Genomic DNA, 13,511 nt, shown 5'->3' with positions numbered 1-13,511 from the left:
CCTTGTAAGAGGTCCCAGAACTACGAGGTCTATTCTGAGACGTGATGATACACAGTGAGTTATAGCTGATTCTCTCTGGGCTTTAGATCTCTAGTACCTTGATCCTGAACTTTCCAGACTTTGGAATGATAAAAAATATCTGTGCTTTTCGATGCTAGAGGACTGAGGATCATGCATGCACTTGTGTGTGTGCTTGTGCGTGCGTGTGTGTGTGTGTGTGTGTGTGTGTGTGTGTGACCCAAAGTTATAGCTTGGTTATTTCCCTTTAACACTGTGACTAGAGAGATAAAGTCGTAAGCTTGTGTAAGCTTGTATAGTGCTCCCTTGATGGCGAGTGGGGCTGTCTGCCTGTGGACCTACTGTGCTCTGATGAGATTGAGGACATCCGTGCTTGTCAGAGTAGGGACCCAAAGATGATTCCTTTTCTGTGAACCCCGCTAAAGTGGGCATCTCAACACCAGCATGGACTGCTTAGGTCCAGTTCATAACAGAAAAAAATGAACACAGGCTGAGGAGATGCTCAGCGCACATCCTACACAAAATAAGGATTGGAGTTAGTGTCTTTGAAACCCACATTAATGTTGGGTGGATGTGATGGTTGGTCTACTTGCAATCCCAGCTTACAGGAGTCAGAGATAAGGGTCCCAGGAGTAAGTTGGCTAGCTAGCTAACTGAAAGGACACTCTGGGTCAGATGAGAGACTTTGCCTCATTAGATAAGGTGGAAAGTGATTGAGGAAGACACCAAATGTAAACCTTGGGGCTCCACACCCATGCTCGTATACACCTGTGCACACACATGTGCACTCACCCACATGTGCACACATTCAAACACACGTCCATCCATGCGCTCCACACATTTACATACACAGGCAATGAATAAACAAAAAGGGGAAATCATCCCCTCCGTTTGCAGACCTAAATTGTATGAGTATTTTTTTCTTTCTTTCTTTCTCTTTTTAAAAACTTGGGCACATGCTTTCTGAACGTGGTTTCTGTGCAATGAAATTGGACACGTCCAAGTTCCATGGTGTTTATCTGCTTGTTCATTATCCCACAAACGTTTACAACGTGATCATGATGTGCCAGGCCCTAGGATGGGTAAGCAGATATAGCAGTGAGGAGGATGAACAAGATCAGGGAGACTAAGGGGCTTCTATCCTAATGGGAGAGGAAGAAATAAAACAAACACACACCAAATAAATCAATACAGGAGCAAATGAAGACTACAATAGCCAATCGTGATAAATGCCGGTAAGAAAACGGAGAGGGTGATGGGGTAGGGAACGTTCAGTCCAAATATTTTGATTTCCAGATCATGCCTTCTGAAAATGCATAAGCATAAACAGCTTGCGTGACGCCTCCCCGGCATCTACAACAGCTGCTTCAAGTTACCCTCCACTGGGTAACAAAACACCCCCAAAGCCAGCGACTAAAAATATCAACAATATTTATTTTACTCGAAAACAGCAGATTAGGCAAAACTGACTGAAGAGCGTTGGTCTGGCTCCGAGTGCCTCCAAGTGGGGGAGGCGAAGGTTGACTGCTGCTGATGGTGGGGTCCTCTAGGGATTGTCTGATTCACAGGTCTGAGGCTGATACTGGTTATCACCTAGGACTGCTGCTGGGGCTGGAGTGAGCAAACCCCGTGGCCTATCTGTGGGGTAATTCGGCTTTCTCATGCCTTGCAGCTGAGTTCTAAATCATAAGAAGCCTAAGAAAGAAAGGGCAGGCAAGGAAGAATACTGTTTATCCTGTCCTAGCCCCGAAAGTTCTGTCGTGACCTATCTGCTCACAGCCCAGCGTTAAAGGTTAGTCACTGAGATGGAACCGTTTTCAAGGGGAGGGGAAGTAGAGTTCATGTTCCCATAGCAGGAGGGTTAAAAATCTGTAGTCATCGGCACAACATTGGGCACAGGACTCTCCTGCTGGAGTTGGGGAGGGACTCACAATACGTAATCCCTCCCTTGGAATTCACAGGCAGTCAGTGGTGGCTAGAGGGTTAGGGGTGGGAGTGTGTGTGTGTGTGTGTGTGTGTGTGTGTGTGTGTGTGTGTGTGTGTGTAGGTTCTTTAGTGGAGTAGTGACTGGTATGTTGCCCACGGTCCTGTCAATAATGCCTTGCTGATACTCCTCCAAGTAACCCTAATTAAGCATGTAAGCTCTCATGCAGAAGTCTAGACTGTAAAGGGAGAAGACTAGCTGGAAATAGAAAGGGGATCCGGGACAGGGGAAGGGAGACAATAGGGGGTAATGAAGTGAATATGATCAAAATACATTTGTATGCATGCAAATGTTATAATGAAATCCATTGTGTGGAATTAACACATGTTAACTAAACACTTAAAAATAGAAGAACCACTGGTTGAAATTTCAAATCACTCCGAGTGTACAAGACAGGCCCAAGTTCTCATCTCCTATGACCCCCTCCTTCTGGCTACTCTCTCGTCCATTCACTGGGCTACACAACCAGGTTCCCTAATATATTGTTTGGTTTTCATTTTGTCTGCCTCTCCTGTTGCCTTCAATTGTCTGCTCAAAAAACACCAGAGAACCCCTCGAACAGACATGCAAAGTGCTCGCACATCTGCCTAAGGATCTTTCCCTACTTTATTTCCTGAACCTTTGGAAAGAGATTGGATTTAAAGAGAAGAGAGCCCAGCCAAGTGTCTAGTTATTCTTCAACCAAATGATACACAGTATTGTATGTCTTTGTCTGTTATCCTATGAGACTGTTCCCCAATTTCTACTTATCCCTCAATTCAAATTCAAGCCGGACTCCATTGTAAGTCTGGTCATAATCTACTACAATCAACAGTAGTAGCCATCAACATTTATTGAGTGTTCAATGTACGTCAACATTGAAGAAGTTTTGTATTTATGTCTACTAATCCTTATTTCTTTTTCCATTTGTGTGTGACAGGTGATGAGCATATATGTGTATGATTGTTTACATGCGGGTACAAGTGTGTGTACATGCATGTCTGGAAGCCCACGTTTTATGAATGGGGTCTTCTTCCATTAGTTTTTCCACTTTACTCATTGGTACAGCTACCCACCATTTACAAGGGTTCTAGGGATCCGAACTCACGTCTTTACACTTGCACGAGAGGCACTTTAACAACCTTGCCTTCTCCTCAGCCCCATTTCTTACAGCACTATTTAGTTTTGTCGGTGGAACAGGTGGAGACACACACGGACAAAGAGACTTTTTTTCTCAAGATAAACAGGCTAATACATGATGCATTTGAAAGTCAAATCTGCCTGTCTTGAGTCCTAGCCTTTTCAACAACAATTAGCACAAAGTCTGCGGGCTACAGACAGGTAGTGAATGAAGGAAAACTACTAGGTACTTCAGAGGCTGTTCTCAGGAAGTAAGCCAGTCAGGAAATTGCCATTGGTCATTTGATGTTACCCGAGCAATCCATAAGTCCATTCTAACAGACAGGATTTTTTTGAAGGTTACTTTTATTTTTTACTTATGCCTATATCTGTGTGAATGCTGGTGTTCATGGAGGACTGAGACACGAGCTTCCTTGGACCTGGAAGTACAAGCATTTGTGAACTTCTCAGCTAGGGCGATGAGAACAGAACTCCAATCCTCTGCAAAATGAGCAAGTGCTCTTAACAGCTGAGCCATCTCTCTTCAGCCCTTGAAATGGAAGGTTATTTGTCTGCTAGCCTCATCAGACAGCCACCCTCTAAGGCATAGTTACAGTTTCCTTAGCCTTTTCAACTGTCAGCTGACCAGTCAAGATTTAGGGCCTGGGTATGAGGAAGGGTGTCATTGGTGAGTTAGGAATCAAACAGCTACTCAGCTTTTCCCAGCAAATACTTATTTTGAAATAAGTACTTGTGGATCTTAAAAGGCCGTGGGTGTGGCTCTGTTGCTAGAATGCCTGCCTAGCTTGTTGGGACCCCTGGGTTTCAGCACAGCATTAAACTAAACCAGGCAGAGTGGTGCAGGGCTTGAGAGTCAGGCAGGAGGGTCTGAAGTCCAATGTCCTCAGCTACATAGTGAGTTTGAGACCAGCTTGGGCTACCTGAGACCCTACTACAAACAAACAAAGGCACAAACCCTCCTTTCTTCCAGTGTCTGTGCTCCTGACGATGGATTTCTGCTTCTTCACCACTAGAGTTTGGAATATTTCCCCCAAATACCAGAGGCTTACTCCCTACAGTGGCATTTGGAAGTGGTGGAAACTCTGAGGTGAGATCTCGTGTATGAGCATCTGCTATTGAGGTGTTCCCTTTGCAAAGTATCTTAAAAGGGTGCCTCAGTCTCCTTCCCTCTTTTTGGCTCCCTGGCAACAAGGTGATCAGCTTTTCCCCATCGGTAGCTCCACAGTGGTGTGCATTGCCTTGTCCCAGGCCTGGAGCGACACAAAGCTTTGCTTTCTTAATAAAGTTTTTTGAGGGCACTGGATCATGGCTGAACTCTCCACACCAATGAGCTCAAAGCAACCCCTCTTCCTTAGAAGTTGCTTTATGTCAGGAACTTTTTGTAGTGCCTGAGAAAAGTAGGGAAACCTGAGTCACTCCCCCACACATACCAACATTAACCAACTATCAAACTAGCAAGCTATCTATCTATCTATCTATCTATCTATCTATCTATCTATCTATCTATCTATCTATCTATCCATCCATCTAACTAACTGAGGTGCTCTACTATGGACTGCCTGTAACTTGTGTCAGCAAGGAAGTCTTGTAAGATGAGAAGGAGGGATTGCTGTGGGACACCTGAACTGAGGGCTTGGCAAATTTGCGTCTCCTTTTTCTAATCTGCCACAGAGCTGCCATGGTAGAAAAAAAATCTGGAAAGGAAGTCCAAATAGATATTTTGTCTCACAAAGTTAGACATAGCACATAGTAAACATGGATTAACTGATGTACATCTAAACCAGTCTCATTTGACATGGGAAACCTATGCCTCCATAGATGACAAACATACTTCAATCCTGAAGTTTTTCCTGTATTAGGCTGGTCTGTGCTTTCTTTTTCTTCCTTTGCTTTACTCTTTTTTTTTTTTGTCTGCTTGTTTTAGGGTCTATCACCTTACCAGCAGTGGACTTTTGACCAGGTTGAATTTACAATGCTAGATGTGAATTCCTGCTTGTGGAGCTAGCTTCAAATCTAAGCACAAACTGATTGGTTACCCCCATAATAGCTTTGCCACTCATGAACAAGGGGGTACATCTTGTGGCTTTTGTCCTCTTCAGAGGAGCTGCCCATTGGCTGGGCTACAGAAAGGAAGAAGAGAGAAGAAAATCACCACACATACGTGTACACACACACACACACACACACACACACTCAGAGAGAGGGGGGAGAGAGGGAGGGAGGGAGGGAGAGAGAGAGGAAGGGAGAGAGAGAGGAAAGGAGGAAGAGAGGGAGGGAGGGAAGGAGGGAGGGAGGGGGAGAGAGAGAGAGAGAGAGAGAGAGAGAGAGAGAGAGAGAGAGAGAGAGAGAGAGATACCTATGTGCATTAAGTAAAGAAGAATGTTTGGGAGATTTGTTGAATCATTTATGAACATGAAGCATTTATGAACTTTTAAGGATAATAGTGCATCTTTTAATTTCTTGTTAAATTTCTTATTTTTTATTAAAAGGTTTTCACTGAATCTCATAGAAGAGAAAGTGGAAAAGAGCCTCGAACTCATTGGCACAGAGGAAAGCTTTCTAAACAGAACTCCAATGGCTCACACTCTTAAGATCAAGAATTGATAAAGGGGGTCGACCGACACACCTCTGTCTCTTGGGTGGGATACGTGTCGGCCCGGAGATCTCCGTAATAGATCTTCGTAATAAACCTCGCCTTTGCATATTACATTCAAAAAAAAAAGAATTGATAAAGGGGACCTCATGAAACTGGAAAGCTCCTGTAAGGCAAAAACATTGCCAATAAGACGAATCGGCATCCTACAGATAGGGGGAAAAAATCCCACTAACCCCACATCTGATAGAGGGTTAATATCCAAAATACATAAAGAACTCAAGAAGCTCACCACCAAGAAACCAAACAACCCAATCAAAAAATGGGGGATAGAACTAAACAGAGAATTCACAACAGAGAGATCTCAAATAGTTGAGAAGCACTTGAAGAAATGTTCAAAGTCCTTAGGGATCAGGGAAATGCAAATCAAAATGACCCTGAGATTTCACCCCACACCAATCAGAATGGCTAAAGTCAAAACCTCAGGTGACAGCACATGTTGATGAGCCGTGAAAATGGAACACTCCTCCTTTGCTGGTGGGATTGCAAACTGGTCAAACCACTCTGGAAATCAGTCTAGAGGTTCCTCAGAAAGTTGGAAATAGATCTACCTGAAGACCCAGCTATACCACTCTTGGGCACATACCAAAAAGATGCCCCACCATGTCACAGGGGCATGTTCATAGCAGCCTTATTTGTGATAGCCAGAAGCTGGGAACAACCCAAATGTCCCACAAGGAAAGAATGAACACAGAAAGTGTGGTTCATTTACACAATGGAAAACTACTCTGCTATTAAGAACGAGGACGGGGGTTGGGGATTTGGCTTAGTGGTAGAGCACTTGCCTAGCAAGCTCAAGGCCCTGGGTTCGATCCCCAGCTCCGAAAAAAAAAAAGAATAGGAAAAAAAAAAAAAACGAGGATGTCATGAGTTTTTCAGGCAAATGGATGGAAGTAGGAGATATCATTCTGAGTGAGATAACTCAGACCCAAAAGGACATGAAAGATATGTACTCACTAATAAGTGGCTATTAGCCAGAACAGTACAGAATACCCAGCATACAAGTCACAGAACTCAGGAAGGCTACCAAGCCAAAGGGCCCAAGTGAGGATGCCTCAATTCCATTTGGGAGGGGGAAGAAAGCAATCATGGCAATCGTTGGGTGGGGGAGGGAGGGACCTGGGTAGGAAAGGAGATGGGAAGGGGAGGAAGGGGAACATGAAAAAAATTTAAAAAGGTTTTATTTGCTCTTCATTAAAAATATTTTTTTCACTCCAGCTTTTCCTATGAAACAAGTAGTAAGTTTTCTCTACTAAGGGCCAGATTAGAGATGCTGTAGTTATTCTGTGCTTCAAATATCCCTGGGGCTGGAGAGGTGGCTCAGCGGTTAAGAGCACCGACTGCTCTTCCAGAGGTCCTGAGTTCAAATCCCAGCAACCACATGGTGGCTCACAACCAACTGTAATGGAATCTGATGCCCTCTTCTGGTGTGTCTGAAGACAGCTACAGTGTACTCATATACATAAAATAAATCTTTAAAAAAATATGTAATATATCCACGACAATTCGGCATTAGTAATTCAAAAGCAGCCCTACCTAAGCAATCTATAAGTAAATGCATATAGCTGCATTCCAATAAAGCTTTATTTGCAAAAGCAGAAAGCCTGTAGTTTTCTAGTACCTACTGTAGGAGATTGGAATGAGTGATTGCTCTGGTTTTATTATGTCCCTGTGATAAAACACTCTGACTGAAAGCAACTTAAGGGAAGAAAGGATATCTTTAGTTTATATTTCTAGCTCACAGCCCATCACTGGGGAAGTCAGGACAGGAGCTCAGGCAGGAACTTGAAGTAGAGACCGTAAGCGCATGCTTAGCCAACTTCTTACCCAGCACAGGGCCACTATTCCAGGAAAAAGTGCTGCCCAGAGTGAGCTTACGCTTTCTAAATCAATCAACAATCATGACAACCCTCAGCCGATCTTATCGGAGTAATCCCTCTTTTGAGGCTCCTCTCTCAGGTGACCCTAGGTTGTGCCAAGTTGACAGTCAAAGCTAACAAGAACAGTAGTAAAAACTTTCCCAAACATTACTTCCAGGCTCCTATATGCACTTAATATAAGCAACAAAGTGTAGGTGAATTTCCATAATTCTAAACTATTAAAACAAGGAAGACTAAGTCATTGTATTTGTAAAATGGAGGCACAATGTATAATCTAAGACAGTTAAAAATTAGAATTATATGTAATTTGAAGTTGTGCCCCTGTGCTGCAGCCCTCCCGTCTGTGAGGGTTCTGAGTAGAGAGGTTATTATTTCCCACTGATGAACCACAAATGGGCCGCGGATATTTGCATGCCTTTTTTTTTTATACATAATATATACCGGTACTCTAACCTCTGATTCTTCTTACCAAATTCCATTTAATTTGTCATTAATTAGTAAATTGTTATGTGAAATGCCTGCAAAGCATCTTGGGTGAACTGGCCCTGGCATGATTATTCTTTTGCAAGCTATCTGAAATTGTTATTGCCGAGCAATTTCCATGAAAATAGAAGGGCCCCGCGAGCTGTTCTTTTAAAATAAGAATAAAATGAACCAAATGGAGGGGAACAAATACAAGCAATAATAAATCAAGGACAAAAGACAGGAAACTAGTCTCCCCCAAAAAGTGTCTAAGAAAGCCTTAGCCTCTCGTGGATGCGGGTGCTTCCTCGACTTTCCGCGAGGACCGAACAAACACACGGGACCGACGGACGCAAACACAAATCCAGAAGAAATCTTGAGAAATTCCGTCAACGTTTGCATTAAGAATGTTTGCATTAAGAATGTTTGCATTAAGAATCTTCGGAAGAGTAGGGATGTGCCTCTGGGTGAGCTGGGTACCAGCAAGGCCTTTCCTTCTCCAAGACACACTGAGCACGTTTACCCTTTCGCGGTCAGTTGCAGATCATGGACGCTCCCTCCCAACTTACTTTCTTTTCTTCCCTTCTTTAACTTACAGCCAGTGCAAACTCACCTTCACTTTAGATGGGACTTTTGCCTTCAGATTGCTTCCTGGGTAAATTCCTCTTTTGGCCTTCTCCGGAACCAAGCCCAGATGAAAGGGGAGCCTCTGCTGCCCCCCTCCCCGCCCCCTATCCTCCCTTCCCTGACTGCTCTTCTGCCGGGTTTCAATGGCTGATTGAACAGTGTGTTAGGTTCACTGAACTTGGTGTTGGCTTGGGTTCCTCACAGAGACAAAGTCAGCTTCCAGGCCAATTTCCATATGAAAGCAGCTGAGGTCTCTTTTCCCATTTTGGAATTCCAGGCAACACTTCTGGGCCCAGACTACTCATTTCCCACCCCCAGATCCCAGCCCATCCCTAAGCTTCATTCACTTCAACTTCTCTAGTTAGGGATAGCTCTCTCCAGTTCCTGGAGCTGAGAGCCGGAGAGAGCAACCTTGAACACAAAAAGAAACAAAACAAAACAAAACAAAACAAAACAAAACAAAACCAAAAAACCCCCAAAAACAAACTAACTACACTTGCTTTCTGTTTCCTGGGGTCAGAGGTAGAAGAGTCTGCCTCTCAGGGAGTCTGTGAGGTCTCAGGGTGTAAGGTGGGGTATGTGAGGTCCTTCCTAGGAGGAAGGGCAAGTGGAAACTGAAAGGTGTCTTCAATGCTGTTTTGAAGAAAATTATAATTTCCACTGCCAACTATGTAAGAACAAACATAACCCACTAAGACTTTCCCTGGCTGTCTGTACATTGGGAGTTTGGTCTTTGGTGAACTGCTTCAAAATTCTTGTTTCCTTTCCAAGGTGTGGTTTCATCAACCTAGAAAATCCATAAGGGAAGGGCTCTTTGGGCATCACAGAAGGCCTGTGAGTAAATCATATCCTCAGACTAGGAGGTCACCGAGGCCCAGAACTGTGCAGGCCCGTTGATGGAACAGGACCCTCACATTCTCAGCGCTATTCCCTCTCAACACCTTCAGAAGTTGCCAGGGACCTGGGCAGATAGCTTAGTAGGTAGAGCACTTGCTGTGTAGTATGAGAACCTGAGTTCAGATCCCTGGGACCTCATATAAGTCACTGGACAGTGCATATGTCTAATTCTAGTACTCACATAACCAGCCATGAGGCAGAGACAAGGGAATCCCCCAAAGGTGGTAGACTGGCCTTCACGGCACAAGGCAGGGTAGACAACAAAAAAAGCTGACTCAAACAAGGAGGAACTGTGGGGCATTAAGTTGTTTTCTGACCTACACACACACACACACACACACACACACACACAGACACACACATGCATTCATCACACACAAACATAAAGGTTAAAAAAATTGCTAGTGTCTGTATTAGCTTATATTCACTGGCTTGCATTCCTTGGTATCAGTAGCCCCCATTTCCATACCTGGTCACATTGCAGTTACTCTTCAAACCACACTCTGCTACTCCCCATTGTGAAGGAATACGATGAAGTGTCTAGAGAGTCTGCTGAGCACACGCTGGTGTTGCTTTCATTATGTCTCCTAAAAACTGCCAGTTCTCTCTGTCTCTGTCTCTCTGTCTCTGTGTCTCTGTCTCTGTCTCTCTCTGTGCCTCTGTCTCTCTGTCTCTATCTGTCTCTATCTCTGTCTCCCTGTCTCTATCTCTGTCTCTCTGTCTCTATCTCTGTGTCTCTGTCTCTATCTCTGTCTCTCTGTCTCTCTGTCTCTGTGTCTCTGTCTCTGTGTCTCTGTGTCTCTGTCTCTGTGTCTCTGTGTCTCTGTCTCTATCTCTGTGTCTCTGTCTCTATCTCTGTCTCTCTGTCTCTATCTCTGTCTCTCTGTCTCTATCTCTCTGTCTCTCTGTCTCTGTCTCTCTGTCTCTCTGTCTCTGTCTCTCTCTGTGCCTCTGTGTGTGTGTGTGTGTGTGTGTGTGTGTGTGTGTGTGTGTGTGTGTGTGAATATTTGGAGAGGGTTGTCTATTGTGGTTTTTAAACTTCTCTGCCCCATGTGTACTTATGTGTGTACCTGTGCCTGTGAGTACCTATGCCCTCAGTGTGTGTCAGTTCAGATACTCATGTGCCCCGGTGTGACTAGAGAGGTCAGAGAACAACCTAAGCTATCGCTCTTCTCCTTACATCTTGCTTAAGAGAAGGTCTCTTGTTCACTGTGGAGTAGACCAGGCTAACTGTCCAGAGAACTTTCTGTTCCCTCATAAGAGTTTACAGACACACACACACACACACACACACACACACACACACACACACACACATACTGGCTCTGGGGATTTGAACTTGAGTCCTCACATTTGTACAGAGAGCCGTTTGCCCACTGAACCATCTCTCCAGCCCCAGTATTTTCCACTATATGTGTGCAGACATACTTGGGTATGCGTGGGTGTGTGTTCAGTGAGTGTGTGAGAAATATATGCCAACAGACTTGCACAATGGGATCTACATTTGCATAGGTAAGTGGGCATGTGTGTCAGCCAGTGAAGTGGACGAATGTGCAAATCAGGAGATGGACTGCTGCCAAGAGAGGACCGAGCATCCTCTGGGTTGCCAAAGGCTTTGTTATAGTTGGTTCCCAGCAGGCTCCAAACCTCAGTCTTTGCCTGGGGATACAGGATGCTCTCCTGAAAGGAGAAATTATTGAAACATTGCTGCAAACCCAAGCTCGTCTTAGCTTTACAGGCTGGGTCCCTAAGAAACAGCCTGGACATCACTGCAGTTGCAAATCCTAAACAAAAACACATGTGGTTGCTCAGCCTTGAAATCCAATGGCCTTTGAGCTCTGTTGAAGAATGAAGGAAGAAAATCTGAATTATGCCCCCCTGTTTGGAGCCTGGTGTCATTTATTATGCTGACCAAGAACCTTCTGTGTATATCATAATAAAATAAACCCTTTCATTCTCCCTGACGCTTTGGTGTGTGAGTCCAGGTCGTATGTGTGTGCTCAAGTATGCCTGTGTACTTGTGAAGACCGTGAGGGGACATGGGAGATGTTCTGTGTCTTTCTTTATCACTCTGCCTCTCATTTCCTTGATAAAGTCTCTCACTGAAGCTACTCTGGCAGCTAGCAAACTTCAAAGATCCTTGCACTTCCTTGCCTCACAGTCCTGGATTTACAGGCATTGCATGCACCCATGCCCACCAGTGCTGGGATTCGAACTCCTGGACTCATGCTTGCACAGCAAATGCTCTTACCCACTGCACTACCTCCCCAGCTGCAATCTTTCCTGATAATATCTGGAGCTAATGCCTTGCCCTGCATCTGGCCTTCGCGATGAATTCATATGTCTACGGATGGCCAATCAGAGGAAGAGTTTAAGGATTTCAGCAGCATGACTATTGATCACAGAACAGATTAAGAGACAGCTAGGAGGAATTTCTTCATAGGATCAAATTTTGCCCCCACCCTTTGGGTCGTGGTTGGCAGGCACAGACAGACATTTATCAATGCAAGGATTTCAGCTCTCGTGTAAAGACGCACATCTCAAAGATTGTGCGTTTAACAAATCAGTGCATTTTGTCCTTAAATCTACTCTGTGGTGACATTTTTGGCAGCAGTGTTGCCGGGCTATGGGATAGGATGTGGAGAATGTCCAGGGAAGGGTTTCCCACTCCCAGCTGCTGCACGGTGAACTGCATTGTCCTGGGAGAGGTGGTTATGATTAATGATGTCCAGGTCCCTAGGACCTACTCTGCCCTTCCCCCTCTCCTATTCCATAGGCTTCTATGACAGGAAGAATGATTTACGGACTAGTTGAGAGTAACAGATATCAGGTCTTAGATCCAATGTTTAGTGTCTTTATGTGTGTGTGTGTGTGTGTGTGTGTGCGCACGCGCGTGTGCAAGAGACAGTCAATGTCAAGATTTCACTTCCTGCTATTTATCTATTGTTTATCTTCTAGCTATCATTTATCTATTTATCATCTATTTATCTACTATATATTTATCATCTCTCTATCAATTTATCACCTATCATCTAATTATATCTACCCTTTATCTATATGTTTACAGTGTGTGTGTGTGTGTGTGTAGTGTGCATATGCAAGTGAAAGTCAGAGTCAATGTTAAGATTTCACTTCCTGCTATCTATGTATCTATTGCTTTTCTTCTATCTATCATCTATCTATTTATCATCTATTTATCTACTATGTATCTATCATCTTCTATCAATTTATCATCTATCATCTAATTATATCTACCATTTATCTGTGTGTTTACAGTGTGTGTGCGTGTGTGCATGTGTGTGTGTACACAGTGTAGCCATGCATATGCTACATGTATACATGTAGCATGTATACATACAGACTTCAGAGGACAACCTCAGGCGTATGTCTTTGCCTTCTACCTTGCCGCTTGGCTTGTTTGTCCTCCTTCTCCATAAGTCAGGCTAGTTAGCTGGTAATCTGCTGGGGATTCTCCCATCTCTGCCCACCCTCCCCGCCATCTTGCTGCAGGAATGCTGCATTGTAGATGAACAATATCACATCTGGGTTTGCTTGAGTTCTGGGGATTTGAACTCAGGTCCTCATGCTGGCATGGCCATCACTTTACCCACTGAATCATCTCCAAAGTCATCCACCTAAAGTGTTAAAACAGAGTCCCGGATAGGCAACTAGCTCTCTTGAGAAGTACCTGACTTTGCCACCCACCAGCTCTAGTCCTGGGGTTACAGATTCCATTACAAAGCATCTTCTATGTGGGTGCTGGGATCTAAACACAGGCCCTTTGCTTGTGGAGCAGGCACTTTACTAAATTACCCCAGCCATAGTTTAGTATATTTTGGTAAACAGGCAGAGCCTTGCTTTGAGCCCCTTC

The 13,511-nt window shown here is 44.3% G+C and overlaps 1 long non-coding RNA gene across 1 annotated transcript in view; it reads right to left on the bottom strand.

The window, feature by feature from the left end:
• The window catches only part of LOC120096233 (uncharacterized), a 37,320-nt gene extending 28,424 nt beyond the window's left edge, over positions 1–8,896 (bottom strand). The window contains exon 1 of the long non-coding RNA XR_015635464.1: positions 8,730–8,896. This is a non-coding gene — a long non-coding RNA (uncharacterized LOC120096233). The remainder of the gene's footprint in view (positions 1–8,729) is intronic.
• Positions 8,897–13,511: the final 4,615 nt, after the last annotated feature.

Source organism: Rattus norvegicus, chromosome 13, assembly GCF_021556685.1.
Source record: "Rattus norvegicus strain SHRSP/BbbUtx chromosome 13, alternate assembly SHRSP_T2T, whole genome shotgun sequence".
In the NCBI taxonomy this organism is placed as follows: domain Eukaryota; kingdom Metazoa; phylum Chordata; class Mammalia; order Rodentia; family Muridae; genus Rattus; species Rattus norvegicus.
The sequence above is the reverse complement of the archived record's forward strand: the minus strand, read 5'-3'. Positions and strand labels throughout refer to the sequence as shown.